At 47.0% G+C, this 20,993-nt stretch overlaps 1 long non-coding RNA gene across 1 annotated transcript in view; it reads right to left on the reverse strand.

Annotated features, from left to right (window-relative positions):
- LOC146062683 (uncharacterized) overlaps positions 1 to 8,100 on the reverse strand; it is a 181,697-nt gene extending 173,597 nt beyond the window's left edge. The window contains exon 1 of the long non-coding RNA XR_014471462.1: positions 7,917 to 8,100. This is a non-coding gene — a long non-coding RNA (uncharacterized LOC146062683). The remainder of the gene's footprint in view (positions 1 to 7,916) is intronic.
- Between the last annotated feature and the right edge of the window lie 12,893 nt (positions 8,101 to 20,993).

Consider the following 20,993-nt stretch of genomic DNA (forward strand, 5'->3'; position numbering starts at 1 on the left):
GACAGTCCCTGCCGCTGAAGTCCCTGTCGCTGAAGTGATTGGTTTGTTAAACTGTGCATGTCCTGTATACAACATAAAGGTGGGTGGGAGGGCCCAAGGACAATGTCATCTTGCACCTCTTTCTGCGTCGTTTTGTTGGCTGTTGTAGCGTCCTAATTTTTTTACCTCTTTGATGGATGAATGTTGGGGAGATGGGTGATTTCTCTCTCCACATCATCTATTATGGATGAAAATATGTCCTCATGGACATCCATGGTTTTATCCATTCCTATCGTACTTCTTTTTTGGATGGGATGTCCCGGATGGATGGCTGGGTGCCAGGGCCCCAGCAATTCTTTTCCTTGCACCTCTTTCTGCGTCATTTGTTGGCTCTTTGTAGCGTCATAAATTTTAAATCTTTGATGGATGAATGGTGGGGAGATGGGTGGTTTCTCTCTCCACATCATCCATTATGGATGAAAATATGTCCTCATGGACATCCATGGTCTTATCCATTCCTATCGTACTTCTTTTTGGATGGGATGTCCCGGATGGATGGATGGCTGGGTGGCAGGGCCCCAGCAAATCTTTTTCTTGCACCTCTTTCTGCGTCATTTGTTGGCTCTTTGTAGCGTCCTGATTTTTTACCTCTTTGATGGATGAATGGTGGGGAGATGGGTGATTTCTTTCTCCACATCATCCATTATGGATGAAAATATGTCCTCATGGACATCCATGGTCTCATCCATTCCTATCGTACTTCTTTTTTGGATGGGATGTCCCGGATGGATGGATGGCTGGGTGGCAGGGCCCCAGCAAATCTTTTTCTTGCACCTCTTTCTGCGTCATTTGTTGGCTCTTTGTAGCGTCCTGATTTTTTACCTCTTTGATGGATGAATGGTGGGGAGATGGGTGATTTCTTTCTCCACATCATCCATTATGGATGAAAATATGTCCTCATGGACATCCATGGTTTCATCCATTCCTATCGTACTTCTTTTTTGGATGGGATGTCCCGGATGGATGGATGGCTGGGTGGCAGGGCCTCAGCAAATCTTTTTCTTGCACCTCTTTCTGCGTCATTTGTTGGCTCTTTGTAGCGTCCTGATTTTTTACCTCTTTGATGGATGAATGGTGGGGAGATGGGTGATTTCTTTCTCCACATCATCCATTGTGGATGAAAATATGTCCTCATGGACATCCATGGTCTCATCCATTCCTATCGTACTTCTTTTTTGGATGGGATGTCCCGGATGGATGGATGGCTGGGTGGCAGGGCCCCAGCAAATCTTTTTCTTGCACCTCTTTCTGCGTCATTTGTTGGCTCTTTGTAGCGTCCTGATTTTTTACCTCTTTGATGGATGAATGGTGGGGAGATGGGTGATTTTTTTCTCCACATCATCCATTATGGATGAAAATATGTCCTCATGGACATCCATGGTTTCATCCATTCCTATCGTACTTCTTTTTTGGATGGGATGTCCTGGATGGATGGCTGGGTGGCAGGGCCCCAGCAAATCTTTTTCTTGCACCTCTTTCTGCGTCATTTGTTGGCTCTTTGTAGCATCATAAATTTTTAAATCTTTGATGGATGAATGGTGGGGAGATGGGTGATTCGCTCACCACCCCATCCATAATGGATGAAAACATGTACTCAGGGACATCCATGGTCTTATTCATTCCTAGACCGAGTGCGTGGCTTCGGGAGGAACACACGTGATTTGGTGAAGTGGTGAGGGAGGTAAGGTAAAACACAACTAGCCAGCCAGCTCAAACAAATTAACCTTAGTGGTGAATTGGGTGACAGATGTCGCAGACTAATTGACCCTACTACCTAGATAGTGGTCTATAAGGGTAGACTATATAGGGATCTCCTAACCTGGGGTCCTAGAGAGGTGGAGGCCACCAATTACCCCACCCCTGCCACCAATTACCCCACCCACCTCCACCCATTAGGTGATGGATGAGGAGGCAACTGGTAATGCTCCCAGCGTTCAGAAACCACGTGACCTCACGCCAGATAGGGGTCTTGTTAGATATTAAACTGATCTAATCAGATACTACCTTGCAGACTAAATAAGTGCTGCACGAAACGCCCACTGCTCCTTGGCTGAACATGAGGAAGAGTGCACAATCAAGCCAAACAGGGGTTTTGGTACTTGATTGGATCTTCTACCAGAGGAGCGCAGCTACTAGTATAGCTTTGAACGAAGATCGGTCCTTCTCTATTGGGGAAGAATATATGTCATCAGTGACATCCAGAGTATTTATCCTCCTTTTGGGATAGTATGGATGGATTGATAAATGTTTGGGAAGAAAAAGTCCCAACAGCTGCTGATGGTCAGCGTACTAGACCACGTGCGTGGCTTCGGGAGGAACACATGTAATGTGGTGAGGGAGGAAATGGAATGCACGCATAGCCAGTCTGATCAAGTTTGATAAGGAGGTAACTTCACAAACCATGTGACCTCACGCCAGATAGGGGTCTTGTTAGATATTAAACTGATCCAATCAGATACTACCTTGCAGACACAGTCAATGCTGCACCAAACACCCACTGCTCCTTGGCTGCACATGCCAAACTGCAAAATCAATTCACATTGGGCTCTTGGTACTTGTGTGGAGGTTCTAACAGAGGAGCGCAGCTACAAGGACAATTTCAACTTGCACATCTTTGTATTCTTTGCTCTTTTTTTGGGGGGGGGGTTATTAAACTGCCACCCTGTCTGCCCCTGTAGTGCTGCTCTGCTTTCAACATGTGCCAGGTTGGAAGTGTAAGGTCCACATGTATGTGATGCCCACTGCTGTCGCCTAGCTTAGTCATCCAGCTACCTCGGGATAACCTTATGGCCCTACTACAGTAAATGAAAACGATTTTGTGAGCAGTGAAGTGGTCAAAATTGTCTAGAAATGAGTGGAAACTAATGTTATTGAGCTTAATAACACTTTAGGGGCAAAAACAGGCCCGAAAGCAATTTTAGCAATTTTTAGCATTTTTCCAAAAAAATCCAGATCCAAAACCAAAACCAATAACCGCAAGGGTGGTTTTGCCAAAACCAATCCAGATCCAAAGCCAAAACCCGAAAAAGTGGCCGCCGCACATCTCTAATGTATATATATGAATAGAGGCTGTGAGATCCCTGTGTAGCTGTCACAGAAGGGGTTAATCTCTGCAGCTGTCTCCCATAGTTACATTGTTGCTGATATCTGCAGAAGCTGAGCTCGGAGCTGGAACCACCACCAGCAGCACTTTACTATATACTCCTATACATTATACAGTAATACTTATGTATTCCTGTATAATGGGAGCAGTGGCGTAGCTATTAATTAAGCTCCTCCCCCTGCCGGCTTGTAACTATTAATCAAGCTCCCCCCCCCTCCCCGCCGGCTTGTAACTATTAATTAGGCCCCCCCACCCCACCCCGCCGCCTTTTACTGTATAATCTCTGCATCAGTCTGTGGTCCCGGGCGGCTCTCCCTGCTCTCCCCGCTCCTGCTAATGTAAACTGACACTTAGAAAATGGATGCCCCCGTAGAGCAGACCATTTTTAAGGATGCTAGAGGAGGCCTGTGCCTCCTCTAGCATCCTCAAAAATGGTCTGCAGTACGGGGGAAGCCATTTTCTAAGTGTCAGTAGTTTACATTAGCAGGAGCGGGGAGAGCAGGGACCGCAGACTGATGCAGAGATTATACGGTAATAATACCGCCGGCGGCATTAAGTGGAGGCAGCATTTAACAATAGCCCCGCAGCCCCCCCGGCGCCCTCACTTACCAAGCGCCTCCCCGCCACCGCGGGGGCTGCGGGGCTATAGTTACGCCACTGAATGGGAGTAATTCTCAGTAAGCACCACTGACAGCTGTACAGTACCACTTCTATAATGCTGTATACTCCACCCGCCCCATTGTTACACTGACCCTGGTAGTGAGAATTCAATCCTTAATACATGAGTTGGTACTGTGCAATTTTCATTAACAGATACTGGGCCAGATGCACTAAGCTTCAATGTGAAAAAATTAGACACATTGCACATGATTACAGAAGTGGTACTTCTGTAGTGGTGCAATTCTCAGTGACATATACTGAGAATTATATCCATTGTCAGGGCCGCCGAGAGGTATGCGGGGCCTGGTAACATTTTTGGGGTGTGGTCTAATCACGGGAGGGGTGGCCACCTTTGTAACCCCCCTCAGCAGCAGCACATGCTGTAGGTGTGTGCTGCTGCTACCCGGGAGGGACGGAGGGGGAAGGGGGGGGGACGGAGGGGAGGCAGACCAGGGCCTCCGCCGGGCCCCTCCAGCAAGCCCGTTACCGGGTAATTAGTACCCGCTCCCCCGCCTTCTCTGTGGTCCTGTCGATTGCACATGATTACAAAAGTAGGACTGTGTAGCTGTCAGTGACATGCTGTATACTGAGAATTGCATCCATTGCACATGATTACAGCAGTGGTACTCTGTAATTGTCAGCAACATATACTGAGAATTTCATCCATTGCACGTGATTACAGAAGTGATACTGTTCAATTGTCAGCAACATATACTGAGAATGGTACTTGTTTCCTAGCAGGGCGCCCACTAAGCAAATTGTAGGAAAATCGAATCGCATGAGCCATTTTAGTGCCTTGCGATGTTTTTTTAATATCATTTATTCACTGCTCTGTATGCGATTTTATAGGGTGTGCGATGCCATTACATTAGCTATACAATAACATCATTGTCTGACATAAAAAGAGGTTTTAGGCACCCCCCACTATCCATGCCAAGTGTGGCGAGCGCACGAGCCCTTTCGAGGGGCGGCAGAACGCGTCCTCCGACTGTTTTATACCCCCACTATCCACGTCGGCGTGGAGTTGTTTTTATATAGTGTGGCGAATGCAGCGAGCCACCGAGCACGGAGTGTGGCGAGCGCAGCGAGCCCCACGAGGGGACGCTGAATACATGTAAAGTAATCCGCATGGATAGTGGGGGTATGAAAACGTTGGAGGACGCGTTCCGATGGCGCTCACCATGCTTCGGGGTGGCGTGGATAGTGGGGGGTGTCCAAAACATCATTGTATGTCATACAATGATATCATTGTATAGCTAATGTAATGGCATCGCACATCCTATAAAATCGCATGTGATCGCATGCGATTTTGCGGGAGGTGCGATGCGATGCTATGCAATCCCCTGAGGCATACAGAGCAGTGAAAAAATTGCATCGCAGGGCACTAAAATGGCCCATGCGATACGATGCAATGCGATTTCACTACATTAGAGGAGACGCATAAGCCGAAGACGTTAGCTGTGCTGGAGAAAGCCGGTTCAGCCCGCTGTCCGTGCGGGGTGAGCCGGTTTTGGAGCAGGGAGCCAGCGCTGGATCCTGGATTGGTAAGTATATTGGTGTAAAAGTGAGGTGTGTGTATGTGTGTTAAATAAAGTTTAACTTTTCTGTGTGTGTGTGTCTTTTTTTTAACATTCTTTTTTACAGGTGGACTACAAGCCCCAGCGGGACAATTAATGCCCCACATGCTGGGACTTGTGGTTCTCCCAGTCCCAGCATATGGGGGAGGTCTGCTGGCATTTGTAGTTCTCCTGCATAAAGCAATGTTACGTATGTGAGATTTAACCCTATCAGGCCGGCGTCCACTGGCCACGGACACCGGTGACAGCCCCGGGCTTCAGCCCTGGACGAGTGAAGCCTGGGGGGGACACCCCTTTATTGGGGGGTCCCCACTTCTCCAGGTACCCCGTACAAGGCTGACCAGCCACGGTGCTCATGTTTCGGCCGGGAGATCTTATGTAAAATGTGTCCCCCGGCTGTGGCATGACACCGCGGGCTGTTGGAGCCCAGTGCTGGTTTCAAAATACGGGGGACCCCCAGATTTTTGGTCCCCCGTATTGTTGGAACCAGGACCAGTCCAAGAGTCCGGGGCTGGTTTCAGAAATACGGGGGACCCCTACGCTTTTTGTCCCCTGTATTTTTGGAACCAGGTCCGGCTCAATGAGCCCGGGGCTGGTTATGCTCAGGAGGGGGGACCTCATGCCGTTTTTTTTTTCTTTTACAAACACAAAATCGCACATTACCTCAAATTCGCCCATTTTCATGCCTAAAATTCGCCCATTATCGCACTTAATCGCACTTTTCTTTTCGGAATATGCACCTCATTAAATATGCAAATTCGCTGCAAAAATGCGATTTAAAAAAAGTGCGATAATGGGCGATTTTGAAAGTGCGAAAAAATCGCATTCTATTAAATGTCACCCCATATATGCTGCACATAGGAATTTATCACATGTTAAAATTGGCACATCAACTGCCTAATCCTGTGTGACCTCTCCCACGGAGCTGCCGGGGAAATCAGGTCTGATTGGGGCCTTAAGAGAACAATATTGTTTATCAAAAAATAACTAAGGGACAATATTATGTTTTTGCTAACAGGGAAATAAAAGTCTTTATAATGGGAGCATCAAATAATATTTTATTATGTGACCACCAATTATATTTCTGTAAAATAATAAGGATTGCGTTATCGTAAACACATTTTTTTGCCCACATTAGTGATCAATTTAATAATATGCCCCCATGGTATAACTAATAATGTTTGTTGCCTCCTTAACAGTATATATTTGGGCACAAAAAGGGGTGGGGTCACGGCTCATGGAATCAGTCACGGGGTCTAAGCCTCGCGCTACGCCCCTTTTCTTTGTCGCCTCATAGTAACTGTATTATCCCTAATTTTGTGCTGCTTTTGCCAACTGTAAAACTGCTGCACATATCCCAATGTTTTATCAGTATATAGAGGTGAGTGTATGACGGTGTTATGTTTTGGTTAGAAGATATTGAGGCATATACAGTAATACCCACTAACACTGAAGGAAGACATAACCTTTTATACACAAAATATATCAGTAAATTACCAACATGTACAATAACATTCATGTCAATAGGAAATAAAACTTTCCTCCATCAAAAAAACGAATTTTCCTTAAAATTGTTACCTATCCCCTTCATCCACCCGCCAATTACTCTCCAAACCGCTGAATAGTAAATCCATAGGTTTGGAGGTAAAATCGCAGGCAAAGGTGATTATTTGTACTTTTCCCTGTTCCCCTTTGAGGCCTGTGAATCAGGACAGTTGGGATGTGCACTGCTCTGCCCCCACTTATCCATAAACACAATTTGAGACTCTTTTGCTTTAATTTTTTTCTGCATGGCGGCCATCTTGTCCCATGACATCATTATGACATCACAAGTGCTCTGTGACACAGGGACTTCATCACCTGAGACTCTGGAGTTGTCAGGACAAGACGTGCATTTTATGCTCTCTTGCGTTCTAGCTTAAATTTCAGCAGTTACCTGTGATATAATGGGCTGTCTTTGCAGCAAAATGTGTATCCCTGCACCCAGGAGGGAGGTAAGTGCGCTGTTATATTTTTGGATTGTACATTGCATATAGAGGATTATCACAGGCCGCAATAGGGGGAGCTCACCCAATATTGGGTGTTTCTGGGCAAGATATGGGGGTGATTTGTCCAGTTCTTTCTGTAGCCTAGATGGGGGGATAGGTATATTGTATTGTTATTCTCAATTTGCACAAATTTCCACACTTTTAATTAGGTTTTTTTACATGTATTGAACATCCATGTAACAAAAATGGGGGCAATTCAAGTGTTTTACATGCCAAGGACCACTAGATGGACCATTACAGTTATGTAACATTAGGGTTACATGGGTGGGTGATGCTGCCTGTATGTAGTATTAGGGGGTACATGGGTGGGTGATGCTCCCTGTATGTAGCATTAGGGGGTACATGGGTGGGTGATGCTCCTTTCCCTGTATGTGGCATTAGGGGTACATGGGTGGGTGACATTATGTTCCTCTCCTGCACCCTCCCCTGTACAATTCCCAGGCAGCAGTATCACATAATGTGGGCATGTTGTGTAATAATAACACTCACGTTTTACCATTAGCCTCACAGGATTTCACATTAACAGCACTGAAGTGTCATCTCAAAACCTTGCTGGGCTATGTAGTTCGGCAGCACTTCTGCTGCTGTCGTACATGTAGGTTCCCCCTGGAGACCCCCTCTCCCAATTTTGGCTGTGTACAGTGTGCTCCTTCTCCTACCAGTAGCTGCCTCCTGCCCACTCTCCTCCCACCTGACTCTAACTGCCACTAACTGCCCATGCGCCTGGTGACCAGTGTTGTCAGATCATCCCTGTAATATGCGCACATATGAAATACACAGGTCCCAGGAGTTAGAGTTAATATCAACTCTCATTATGTCCAATGAGCAGTCACATTTAGTGGGGGGTTTCTCCCAACATGACCAATTCCAGGAGGGACACAATGCTCTGTTCCTGCGCTTCCCTCTGATATTATGATTGCTGTCACCTGTGTTATACTAGATACTTGTGAAGAAAGGTGATAGCAATCCTAAAATAAGAGTAGGGATCTACAACCACCATCGATGATTCATAGTGATTGATGGTTTATGACTGATGTAGAATAAAACATTTTAGCTATCGATGGAGAATCAGATGGTTTGCCTTCATCGATGGTGCAACATAAAACCTGTGCTGCCGTGCCCGTGGTACTGATTGGATCACGAGCCAGTCAATCACATAAAAGGGATGACCATTGGTTGTTGAAACCACAAATACATACTGTAGATTTCTACCATTGATGACCACATGCAATATCACCATCGATGGCAACCACACCGATGGTCATATATAATTAAACTAGTCCAAGAACAGAGCATTTTGTCCAAGTTGTAAGGTATTTAATTATATATTTTATACATATACGCATATACACATATTCATCTAGTGGTCGTCCAATTAGCAGTGCTGCTTTGAATCTATGACTGTCACTCCCCTGCACAGTGGGAGGGGTTCTGATAAGTGCCTTGAGTCCTATTGGAGATAAAGACCACAGACCCGCTACTCATGAAATTATGCTGTGACGGGCGGGGCTTTGATTGCCGAAGTGAGCACAGACGTTTAAAGGAAAATCTGTGGGGGGGGGGGGGGGGTGTTCTAGTTACTGGGTGCCCCTCCTTTGTGTGCTAGTGCATACCCCTTGGTGCACAGGGACCTGGTCATTTGGTCTCTCCAGCGAGTGTTACCCTAACAATGGTTACATATTACTGACAGTATATGAAACTTAGTGAATATACTGTAAGAAAGCTGAGCGGACCTTCTCTCAGTCATTATACATCAGGGGCAAACGCAGGATTTTCAGAAGGGGGTTTCCAGAGGGGCGGAGCAAAGCACAGAGATGGACACTTAGGTGACCCAATATATGCCGGGTCAGTTAAAGTATTATAGATAGACCAAATGTATATAAATAATAATAATAATAATAATAAATACATATACATACTGTACATATATATACATACAGGGGCGTCAACTGCAGTGTAGACCCCTGGGCATAGCAATGTATTGGGGCCCCTACCGATCCTCCAGCGGTAGGGGTGAGGGAAGCTTTGATGTCCCGCAGGTGGTAGGGGGTATTATATCAACCGCTCAGCATGTAGGGCCTGGATCAGTAATTTCCACTAATTACCCTTTTACTGCACAGATGGTGGGAGATGGAGCGGGAGAAGGGGGCATTGGGCTGAATGAAGGGGCCCTGATACATAACTTCCAGGGTGTTAGAGGATGTTTAATAGGCTGAGGAGGGGTGTATAGTGGAGTGGGCTTATTATTCATAAGTTTCTGGTGGGAGGACAGCTTGCTTGACTGCAGATATCTCCATTCCGGAAATAGATTTCTTAGATTTTAATGGAATTAAAAACTAGATAATCCCACCTACCAAATAGTATTGGGGACTAGGGGATCAGAGTTCAGGAGGCAGAGCAATCTGCCCACGAGTATATAATACTACATACCAGGTGTGTGGAGCTGGAGCAGTAACCAGCTGCTTGTTGTGGGAACAGTAGAGACAAGCTTCTAGTGTCCATTAAAGGGGGAGAGTCCCAGCTTTTGGAATATACCCTCAGAAAAACACTAGGGGCGAGATGTATCAAATGGAAAATGCGGAAAACCCCCGGTTTTACAGCATTTTCCAATGTATCAAAAATGATACCGCATTTTTTCGCTTCTTTTCGCCGACACCGATGCCGACCCCCCTCTGGCTTACCTTTCTGAAGGGTCCTCCTGGACCCTGGAAGGTAAGCCCTGCCTCCCCCTAGTGAAGCAGCCGGATGTCCTTCCAGCTGCAGGGGGGAGGAGGAAGCGCCGGGGACAGCATGCATAGCTGTCCCCGGCGTGAGGGGAGAGCGTGGCAGCAGGGAGGTGACGGAGACCCCCCGCACACCAGTGTACAGGTATCGCAGGGGGCCTCCGTCACCGCACCGCGATGCCAGCCGCATATGTTAGTGCATATGCTGCAGCATCGCGGCGGGGGGGGGGGGGGGGGGGGGGGCGGCGAAGGTATTTTAATACATCCCGCCCTAAGTCAGACAGAACCTGAAATATCTGACTGAGAAGAGCAATTAACAGGCTTGGATGGGGACCACTGATTTGAAGTCAGATATCTCCGGTTCCCAAGGGCCGATTTTTTAAATTCTTGTACCCATGGAAAGAGGGGACCCTCAGCTTTCAGCCTAGGGTCCTTAGACTCATGGAGGGGGGGTTTCTGGGTACTCATAAACCCCCCTGCGTGCGCTACTGTACATTGACTCCGGTACTAATAGTTATAGCAATACATTATAAGCCACAATGGTGAAGTTACAGCTGGTTCCACTGCCCTGATCTGTTCTATTGCTTCCATGGTAGAAAGTGCTTGTACTGCGGAGAGTTCTGTAGTCACAGCTCATGATCTCTCTTCCTCTGCTCCTTACAGCCAGGCAAGTCTGCGAGGCGTAATAATGGAGAGGCCAAGCACCGCACCAGCATGCAGCCTCAGACCTGCGTGCACCCCCCCACCAGCGTGCAGCCTCCGACCTGCGTGCAGCACCACACCAGCGTGCAGCCTCCGACCTGCATGCAGCCCCCCACCAGCGTGCAGCCTCCGACCTGCGTGCACCCCCCCCCCCCAGCGTGCAGCCTGCCGTGCCCTGCACCAATGTGTCCGGCGATCTCCCAGCTAAGCCCGACCTGGCGCGAGAGGCATATGTGGAAGCAGCGGTGGCAGCAGCCATACATGAAGTGGTGGCATCCTACTTCCCTATTGATGGTAAGCATCTCCCAGGTGTCATGTATGGGCTGCTTGTTTCTGATCACTTTTCTAATTCTAGTGTTGCTATGTTCGGGCGCACTACAGAGGAGATTGCGCCTCCGCACAGAACTCACACCCTATTACATAGAGCCCATACACAGTACAGGGTACATATACTACAATGAAACAAGGTAATGTTGCCCATAGCAACCAATCAGATTCTGTCTCTCATTTCCAGATGATACGAGCAGTGTGAGCAGCAGCAGTGGCTATTCTGGGCTGATGTATATGCCCCCCACCAGTGCGCGGCCCCCATTGCCCGGCAAAGTGCCAGCCAAGCCGGACACCAAACTGGGGCAAGAGACGTATGTGGCAGCAGCAGTATCAGCAGCCATCTCTGAGGGAGTGGCCTCCTACCTGCCCTTTGATGGTAAGTTTCCCCCAGGTGCTATGTATGGGCTGCTTGTTACTGATCACTTTTCTTATTCTAGTGTTGCTTTGTTTGGGCGGTGGTGCCAACATTACTGTTATGTTGTACCGTCATTGTGACAGGCTGGTAACTAATATGTATGTAATAAGCTGGGAGTTCTATGACAGGCAGGTAACTAGTTTATATGTAATAGGCTGGGAGATCTGTGACAGGCTGGTAACTAGTATGTATGTAATAGGCTGGGAGTTCTGTGACAGGCTGGTAACTAGTATATATGTAATAGGCCGGGAGTTCTGTGACAGGCAGGTAACTAGTATATATGTAATAAGCTGGGAGTTCTGTGACGGGCTGGTAACTAATATGTATGTAATAGGCTGGGAGTTCTGTGACAGGCAGGTAACTAGTTTATATGTAATAGGCTGGGAGATCTGTGACAGGCTGGTAACTAGTTTATATGTAATAAGCTGGGAGTTCTGTGACGGGCTGGTAACTAGTATGTATGTAATAGGCTGGGAGTTCTGTGACAGGCTGGTAACTAGTATATATGTAATAGGCTGGGAGTTCTGTGACAGGCAGGTAACTAGTATATATGTAATAAGCTGGGAGTTCTGTGACAGGCAGGTAACTAGTATATATGTAATAAGCTGGGAGTTCTGTGACAGGCCGGTAACTAATATATATGTAATAGGCTGGGAGTTCTGTGAAAGGCCGGTAACTAGTATATATGTAATAGGCTGGGAGTTCTGTGACAGGCTGGTAACTAGTATATATGTAATAAGCTGGGAGTTCTGTGACAGGCTGGTAACTAGTATATATGTAATAGGCTGGGAGTTCTGTGATAGGCTGGTAACTAGTATATATGTAATAGGCTGGGAGTTCTGTGACAGGCTGGTAACTAGTATATATGTAATAAGCTGGGAGTTCTGTGACAGGCTGGTAACTAGTATATATGTAATAGGCTGGGAGTTCTGTGACAGGCAGGTAACTAGTATGTATGTAATAGGCTGGGAGTTCTGTGACAGGCTGGTAACTAGTATATATGTAATAGGCTGGGAGTTCTGTGACAGGCTGGTAACTAGTATATATGTAATAGGCTGGGAGTTCTGTGACAGGCTGGTAACTAGTATATATGTAATAGGCTGGGAGTTCTGTGACAGGCTGGTAACTAGTATATATGTAATAAGCTGGGATTTCTGTGACAGGCCGGTAACTAGTATGTATGTAATAAAGCGGGATGCTGTAACATCCGCGCCTCCTGTCCGCCGCACATCGCCGGCTACCGCAGACCTAATTATCGCATATGCTGTAACATATGCGATAATTATGGCAAAGGACAGCTCTTGCGTTAAGAGCTGTCCTTTGCAATCTTGCCGGCGATGTGCTGCGGGTCCCAGCGGCTCCCCCATCCCTCCATTACCCGGGGCTGCTGCTGCTGCTGCTGCCGGGTGGCCTCTCCTCACTGCACCCGGAAGAGGATACAGTGCAGGGAGGAGGTCACATGTCCAGGCAGCGCTGTGCTGCCTGGACACAGCAGGTGAGAAGGGGGGGTGTCGGCACGAGGCGGCGGGGGTTCCTTCGGGACGGCGTGGGTTGCGTTAAGAAGCCCACTTTTGCTGGCGATACCCCTCGCAGCGAAAACCCGCCATGCGGGTTTTGCTGCATATGAAAATGCGGTAAAAACACAGATAACAGGGTTTTTACTGAATTCTTGCTTTAGAGAATCTCCCCCATAGGCTGGGAGTTCTGTGCGAGTTCTGGACTAGTACAGTATATATGTAATAAGCTGGGAGTTCTGTGACAGGCTGGTAACTGGTATATATGTAATAAGCTGGGAGTTCTGTGACAGGCAGGTAACTAGTATATATGTAATAGGCTGGGAGTTCTGTGACAGACAGGTAACTAATATATATGTAATAGGCTGGGAGTTCTGTGACAGGCAGGTAACTAGTATATATGTAATAAGCTGGGAGTTCTGTGACAGGCCGGTAACTAATATATATGTAATAGGCTGGGAGTTCTGTGAAAGGCCGGTAACTAGTATATATGTAATAGGCTGGGAGTTCTGTGACAGGCTGGTAACTAGTATATATGTAATAAGCTGGGAGTTCTGTGACAGGCTGGTAACTAGTATATATGTAATAGGCTGGGAGTTCTGTGATAGGCTGGTAACTAGTATATATGTAATAGGCTGGGAGTTCTGTGACAGGCTGGTAACTAGTATATATGTAATAAGCTGGGAGTTCTGTGACAGGCTGGTAACTAGTATATATGTAATAGGCTGGGAGTTCTGTGACAGGCAGGTAACTAGTATGTATGTAATAGGCTGGGAGTTCTGTGACAGGCTGGTAACTAGTATATATGTAATAGGCTGGGAGTTCTGTGACAGGCTGGTAACTAGTATATATGTAATAAGCTGGGAGTTCTGTGACAGGCTGGTAACTAGTATATATGTAATAGGCTGGGAGTTCTGTGACAGGCTGGTAACTAGTATATATGTAATAGGCTGGGAGTTCTGTGACAGGCTGGTAACTAGTATGTACATAATAGACTGGGAGTTCTGTGACAGGCTGGTAACTAGTATATATGTAATAAGCTGGGAGTTCTGTGACAGGCTGGTAAGTAGTATATATGTAATAGGCTGGGATTTCTGTGACAGGCAGGTAACTAGTATATATGTGATAGGCTGGGAGTTCTGTGACAGGCTGGTAACTAGTATATATGTAATAAGCTGGGAGTTCTGTGACAGGCTGGTAACTAGTATATATGTAATAGGCTGGGGGTTCTGTGACAGGCTGGTAACTAGTATATATGTAATAGGCTGGGGGTTCTGTGACAGGCAGGTAACTAGTATATATGTAATAGGCTGGGAGCTCTGTGACAGGCTGGTAACTGGTATACCTGTAATAGGCTGGGAGTTCTGTGACAGGCCGGTAACTAGTATGTATGTAATTCGGCTGGGAGTTCTGTGACAGGTAGGTAACTAGTATATATGTAATAGGCTGGGAGTTCTGTGACAGGCAGGTAACTAGTATATATGTAATAGAACTCACAGCCTATTACATAGAGCCCATAGATATTAAGGGGTACAATTACAACAATGAAAAGAGTTGATGTTGCCCACAGCAACCAATCGGATTCTGTCTCTCATTTTCAGATGATACAACGTCTCTTGATGGCACTGACACCAGCTCTTTTGCGAGCAGTGACTCCTCTCCCTGGTAGGTTGCCGGCACAATACACGCGTTCTCCCTGCTCTGGACGCTGGGGTAGATTTCAGGACACTTGTCTTACACACATGCTGTGATGTAGAACCGGTATCTCCATATCTGCTGCAACTGGGGCCGCTACACAAGTTCTCTCACACAGCGCTGATGGGCTGGTATCCTACGTGTATGACATACATGTATATATCATTATACTAATGAGTGTAACAATGTATTAGGAGAAATGCTACATAAGGAGAAATGAAGTCATGTAAATATAGGGCCTACACACATGTAGCGATATTATCAGTGATCTGAGTGATGCTAGATCGCTCAGCACTGACCCCTCAGCACAGATCGCACAGTATAGAGCACACAGGACAGCTCTCTCAGTACACAGCGATCTGTCACTGTCCACGTATAGAGAACACAGGTGATTACTAGATTTATACTGCATGCAATATCTACATCTCCCGGCTATAGCGATGCACGGGGCCACACATCACTATCGCTATAGGCCCTACACACAGCCATGTGTGCTCAATTTATATGGGATCCAATCAGAAAATAGGCCAAAATCGCTCCGTGTGGCCCCATTAGAGGAACTTATTTCACACTTGCCGACTTTCTGGCTGTCCTCTCCGGGAGAGGGCAGCCAGCTCAGTGAGGCAGAGAGGTGAGGCCATTGCTCGGAGAGAAAATGGTAGGTGCAGGGGTGGAGCCATGGGAGGGCTGACGAGAGTGATTGCATCATTTTAGCCACGCCACCCGCTGTGCAATTCTGGTATTTCAGGCATTGCACTGTGGGGCGGGGCTAAAATTAGGCGATTAGCATCATTTAACCCACGGACCCCACCCCTCTGAGGGGTGGTTCGCGGGACCCTCCTGGCCATTTCGGGAAGGTAGGCAACCCTGATTTATTTCCTCTCTGAAATCTCACATCACTGTACACTGGGCTTCCTGTATGGGGCCGTCCTTGTCATGTCACTCCCACAGCATCAGCGCTCTTATTGGTCCAAAGAGGAATCACACAGTAAGGGCCAGTAACATGGTGCAGGCGTCAGATAACAGCAGGCCAGGGAATAATGAGATGACTTGTACATAGCAAACGTTTGTGTCTTCACAATAACAGTCACTGATCAACGTTTGTTTTTATAGGAAGATCATCTATAAGAAGCGGGTGGATGTCAGCTTCCTATGGAAGGAGGAGGAGGAGGAGGAGGACGGGATGCCCAGCGTGGATATTTAACCTGGACATTTCCCATAACCTGGGAACTTGTTTTAAAAAGTTTGACTTGAGTCAGTTTATAATATGTTGCATCAAACTAATCATTACAGTTGGTGCAACTTTGTTAAAGCCTGTCCTGTTGACGGCTCATCCCCCTACCCATGCCTGTCCCGTTGACGGCTCATCCCCCTACCCATGCCTGTCCCGTTGACGGGTAATCCCCCTACCCCCAATCTCTGTCTTCACAACTCCCTCTCTCCATATCCAGCAAGTGTGAAACATCATATTGCTGTCACTGTCTATGGAGTCATTTGGTCGCTGAGCGGCCTCTATATGAATCTGTTGTTGTCAACAATAAAAAGCCTGACAAGCCAATCAGTGTCTGATGTGTTATTTCCCACTAATGTGAGTGTTTCCCGTTGTACTACTGTATTGGTCTGACCTATATCCATGTGTTAACTAGAGATGAGCGGGTCCGGATCCCCAAGATCCGGCAGATCCGAATATCGGGGATCCGGGTCAGATCCGAGCCGGCTCAGGAATTCCCGCCTGAATTCCGGACCAATAACGAGGCCGAACGTCATCATCGCGCTGTCGGATTCTCGCGGGAGCGGGATCTTATAAAAGACGCACGCGCGCCCCACCATCTTCACTCCAATCTTGGAGTGGGTGGTTGGGAATCTCCGTGTGCTCCGTGCTGTGCTCTGTGCCATGTGCTCCGTGCTGTGCTGTGCTCCGTGACCTGACCTGTGCCCTCACTTCCCTGTGCTGTGCTCCGTGCCATGTGCTCCGTGCTGTGCTGTGCTCCGTGACCTGCCCTGTGCCCTCACTGCCCTGTGCTGTGCTCCGTGCCATGTGCTCCGTGACCTGACCTGTGCCCTCACTGCCCTGTGCTGTGCTCTGTGCCATGTGCTCCATGCTGTGCTGTGCTCCATGACCTGCCCTCACTGCCCTGTGTTGTAGACTTGAGAGTCAGTGACTGTTTATAGGCCTGAGCCCTGTAGTGTGATTTAACTAACTAGGTGCTGCAATGCTCACACGCAGGGGCTGCAGTGTCCACTGTCCAGGGGCTGTCCTGTGGCCCGTGCCCTGTTGTGATTTATTTAGCCCTAAGCAGGGCAGGCGACAGGGGGGGTCAAAGGGGACACCTGTACCGGGCCCCAAGCTTGTGAGGGGCCCCTAACTTCTGGCAGCTGTAAGCATAGCTGCAGCAGTGAAGTGCCTATAAATGGTTTATAAAGGCACAAGCCTGGATTCCTGTTAGGGTACTTACCCAGACACCCCTCAATATGCAGTATACTAAAAATATTCTGCTCAAGGGGGCGTGGTTAGGGGGCCCCAGAGATATCAATGTACCGGGCCCCAAGATTTCTGTTGCCAGCCCTGGCCCTAAGCCCTGTGTTGTGATTTATTTAGCCCTAAACCCTGTGTTTTTTGTGATTTAACTAACTAACTCAGTGCTGCAGTGCTCACACGCAGGGGCTGCAGTGCTGCTGAGTAGTACACTGTGTACAGGGGCTGCAGTAATACAAGGGGCTGTGTCCAGTGTGACGGCCTATATCTTATCCATTGTCCAGTGTCACGTGTGACGACATATATCCTGTGTCCAGTGTGACGACATATATCCTGTGTCCAGTGTGACGACATATATCCTGTGTCCAGTGTCACAAGTCACAACATATATCCTGTGTCCAGTGTGACATGTAATGTGTGCCGGCATATATCCTGTGTCCAGCGTGACATATATCCATTGTCCAGTGTGACGACTTATATCCAGTGTCCAGTGTGACGACATATATCCTGTGTCCAGTGTGACGACATATATCCAGTGTCCAGTGTGACAACATATATCCATTGTCCAGTGTGACGACATATATCCAGTGTCCAGTGTGACGACATATATCCTGTGTCCAGTGTGACGACATATATCCTGTGTCCTGTGTGACGACATATATCCTGTGTCCACTGTGACGACATAAATCCTGTGTCCAGTGTGACGACATATATCCAGTCTCCAGTGTGACGACAAATATCCTGTGTCCAGTGTGACGACATATATCCTGTGTCCAGTGTGACGACATATATCCTGTGTCCAGTGTGACGACATATATCCAGTCTCCATTGTGACGACATATATCCTTTGTCCAGTGTGACGACATATATCCTGTGTCCAGTGTGACGACATATATCCTGTGTCCAGTGTGACGACATATATCCAATGGCCAGTGTGACGACAATATATCCTGTGTCCAGTGTCACAAGTCACAACATATATCCTGTGTCCAGTGTGACATGTAATGTGTGCCGGCATATATCCTGTGTCCAACGTGACATATATCCATTGTCCAGTGTGACGACATATATCCTGTGTCCTGTGTGACGACATATATCCTGTGTCCAGTGTGACGACATATATCCTGTGTCCTGTGTGACGACATATATCCTGTGTCCACTGTGACGACATATATCCTGTGTCCAGTGTGACGACATATATCCAGTGTCCACTGTGACGACATATATCCTGTGTCCAGTGTGACGACATATATCCAGTGTCCAGTGTGACGACATATATCCAGTGTAACGGGCTGTGTCCAGGGGCAGTGTCCAGTGACCAGGGGCAGTGTCCAGTGTCACAGGCTGTGTCCAGTGTAAAAAATCAGAAAAATAAATAAAAGTATAAAAAAAACAAATTTTTGGAGGATGATGGAGGAGGAAATAGTGGGAGATCAGCAACCTGATAGAACTTCTGAAGCTGCTACCACCAGTCAGATTCATGATGGCAAGGCCGATGGTCAAAGGCCTAGAGGCCATGTAAAAACAAAGCAGAAATCTCATTTTACAATGGTCCATAAAAAAAAAATTAAGTCACGTGCAGAGAAAAATAAAATTGGCAATATGCCGTTCACCACACGCAGTGGGAAGGAAAGGCTACGGCCTTGGCCTTTGTTTCTGACTGATGGTACAGCATCTCAGAAGAATGATGGTAGCCCTTCTGCTACTACAAAAAAAAAGAATGAAAGTTTTTAAGACAAAGGCGAGTTCACAAATGTCACAAATCCCAGAGGAGAGTCTAAGTGTGTCCGCGAATGCCATATGTGAGCCGGACCTTTCAAATCTTTCTTGCACCTCTTTCTGCATCATTTGTTGGCTCTTTGTAGCGTCATAAATTTTTAAATCTATGATGGATGAATGGTGGGGAGATGGGTGATTCGCTCTCCACCCCATCCGTAATGGATGAAAACATGTCCTCAGGGACATCCATGGTCTTATCCATTCCTAGACCGAGTGCGTGGCTTCGGGAGGAACACACGTGATTTGGTGAAGTGGTGAGGGAGGTAAGGGAAAACACACCTAGCCAGCCAGCTCAAACAAATTATTCTTAGCGGTGAATTGGGTGACAGATGTCGCAGGCAAATTGACCCTACTACCTAGATAGCGGTCTATAAGGGTAGACTATATAGGGATCTCCTAACCTGGGGTCCTAGAGAGGTGGAAGCCACCAATTACCCCACCCCTGCCACCAATTACCCCAACCCCCTCCACCCATTAGGTGATGGATGAGGAGGCAACTGGTAATGCTCCCAGCGTTCAGAAACCACGTGACCTCACGCCAGATAGGGGTCTTGTTAGATATTAAACTGATCTAATCAGATACTACCTTGCAGACTTAATAAGTGCTGCACGAAACGCCCACTGCTCCTTGGCTGAACATGAGGAAGAGTGCACAATCAAGCCAAACAGGGGTTTTGGTACTTGATTGGATCTTCTACCAGAGGAGCGCAGCTACTAGTATAGCTTTGAACGAAGATCGGTCCTTCTCTATTGGGGAAGAATATATGTCATCAGTGACATCCAGAGTATTTATCCTCCTTTTGGGATAGTATGGATGGATTGATAAATGTTTGAAGAAGTCCCAACAGCTGCTGATGGTCAGCGTACTAGACCAGGTGCGTGGCTTCAGGAGGAACACATGTAATGTGGTGAAGTGGTGAGGGAGGAAATGGAACGCACGCATAGCCAGTCTGATCAAGTTTGATAAGGAGGTAACTTCACAAACCATGTGACCTCACGCCAGATAGGGGTCTTGTTAGATATTAAACTGATCCAATCAGATACTACCTTGCAGACACAGTCAATGCTGCACCAAACACCCACTGCTCCTTGGCTGCACATGCCAAACTGCAAAATCAATCCACATTGGGCTCTTGGTACTTGTGTGGATGTGTGGAGGTTCTAACAGAGGAGCGCAGCTACAAGGACAATTTCAACTTGCACATCTTTGTATTCTTTGCTCTTTTTTTTTGGGGGGGGGGGGGGGGGGTTGTTAAACTGCCACCTTGTCTGCCCCTGTAGTGCTGCTCTGCTTCCAACAGGTTGGAAGTGTAAGGTCCACATGTATGTGATGCCCACTGCTGTCGCCTAGCTTAGTCATTCAGCTACCTCAGGATAACCTTATGGCCCTACTACAGTATATGAAAACGATTTTGTGAGCTGTGAAGTGATCAAAATTGTCTAGAAATGAGTGGAAACTAATGTTATTGTGCTTAATAACACTCTAGGGGCAAAAACAGGCCCGAAAACTATTATTTTAGCAATTTTTAGCATTTTTCCCAAAAAATCCAGATCCAAAACCAAAACCCGCAAGGGTGGTTTTGCCAAAACCAATCCAGATCCAAAATACGAAGGGAGAACCAGATCCAAAACCAAAACCTGAAAAAGTGGCCGCCGCACATCTCTAGTTAGAATAATCACCAGTGGCTCTCTTGTATACTGTAAATACTAAATGTCCAGTTGTAGCAGAATGAGCCTAAAGAAATTTCTTTAGAGCACAGCATGTGCGATATGAATTTATGTTGAATAAAACTTGAATGCTGTATGGAAAATATAAATTTTATACATTTTATTTAAAGGTAAAGCTCTATCATTTTAACTCTTTGGGTGAGAGGTACGTTTTAAACCTCAAAACTCCTTTAACTACAGTACTGTAACGGAGATATCTGCTAT

Source organism: Crinia signifera, chromosome 3, assembly GCF_055691185.1.
Source record: "Crinia signifera chromosome 3, ASM5569118v1, whole genome shotgun sequence".
In the NCBI taxonomy this organism is placed as follows: Eukaryota; Metazoa; Chordata; class Amphibia; order Anura; family Myobatrachidae; genus Crinia; species Crinia signifera.